Here is a 1,650-nt window from a genome sequence, read left to right as displayed (position 1 = left end):
CAATCTTCACTCACTGCAACATCTGCCTGCCTCCCTGGTCTAGGGATTCCCCTGCCTCAGCCTCCCGAGTAGCTGGGACTACTCGGTGTGCGCCACCATGGCCAGCTAACTTTTGTATTTTAATAGACCAGGGTTTCACCTTGTTGGCCAGGATGATCTTGATCTCCTGACCTCATGATCTGCCTGCCTCGGCCTCCCAAAGTACTGGAATTACAGGCATGAGCCACTGTGCCAGGCCTCAATTTTTTAACACAGGAAGCAAAGGGGATGGAAGCATGTTTCAAACCCAAGCCAGCGACTAAAAGAACAACTTATTATTGTGACTTTTCCCCAGTTCTTGTTTTAAGAGTTTTTTAGTAGTCTATGTCACAAAAGGTTACTATATCAGGCTCAGTGAGACAATAATTGAGTACACTAACTCACAATGGATACAAGTTTGCATATTAGAGTGGTGTGACACTGATGCTTTGCTTATATAGTTTCATTACACTTGCGGTTCATAAACGCCTCACTTATACTCTTATCTCTAAAGGTAGAATTTTAAGAAATTTTTTATTAGATAACCACAAATGGAACATAAATAAAATATATAGCTTCTGAATGAGTAAAGGGAAATACAATACTTAAATCTATTCATCTAAAATAAATCTAAAATAAAATTAGCAAAGCAAAATAAAACTCAAAATAAGATATTATAAATAATTGTGTGTGTGAGAATGTGGGATTGGGTAAAAATTTAGTAATTACAATAAATGTGAATGAAATAAATTCCCTTAATCCTACATGCTAACACTTACTGAGCAGTTTCCACAAACTAGTCACTATTCTAAAGGCTTTACATATAATAAATATTTTACTTCTCCCAGCAAACCCATCATATATGTACTATAATGATTCTTGTTTAACACAAGAGAAAAGTACAGCCTAGATAATTTAAATAAATTTGCTGAAGCTCACACAACTAAATCCAGAGAATATCTTGTTTATCACTGTTCTGTTTCCTTATTTTAAAAAATAGGTAATCACAGGTTGGACAAAGCAACAACAACACACAGCAAGGTGCTCTTTAGAAGAAACATAGAAAACAAAATGACTTAGGCTATGTCAACATAAAGAATGGAAAAAGCACACCTAGTAACACACAGAAATCTACTAGAGCAGATTTAAAACCAGACTGGTAGTTTTCAGTCTCAAACTGAATAAAATCAAAATTTAATCCTGCATGTCATGCCTCTTCTCTCTTACAGATTTATCCCACTCTCCCCATTGTTCATGTTAGTTGATCCAGTGGTGTGATCTCAGTGCACTGTAACCTCTATCTCCTGGGATCAAGTGATCCTCCCATGTTGGTCTTCTGAGGAGCTAAGGCTACAGGTGCATGTCATGACACCTGCCTAATTCTGGTCATTTCTTTTTATGTAGATGAGGCCTCACTATGTTGTCCAGGCTGTATCAAACTCCTGGGCTCATATGATCCACCTGCCTTGGCCTCCCAAAGTGCTAGGATTACAGCCTTGTTTCTAGTCCTTGAAAATTGCTTGTAGGCTTTCCTTTCTAGACCTTTGAAGTTACTTCCTGGAACACTGTGACATGATTCATTTGATCTATTGGTCACGCTCAGGATTCTGTTCTAAAGTCGCCTCCTCTAAG

This window comes from Cebus imitator, unplaced genomic scaffold, assembly GCF_001604975.1.
Source record: "Cebus imitator isolate Cc_AM_T3 unplaced genomic scaffold, Cebus_imitator-1.0 Scaffold293, whole genome shotgun sequence".
NCBI classification, from domain to species: Eukaryota; Metazoa; Chordata; class Mammalia; order Primates; family Cebidae; genus Cebus; species Cebus imitator.
This window is presented reverse-complemented; position numbering follows the sequence as displayed.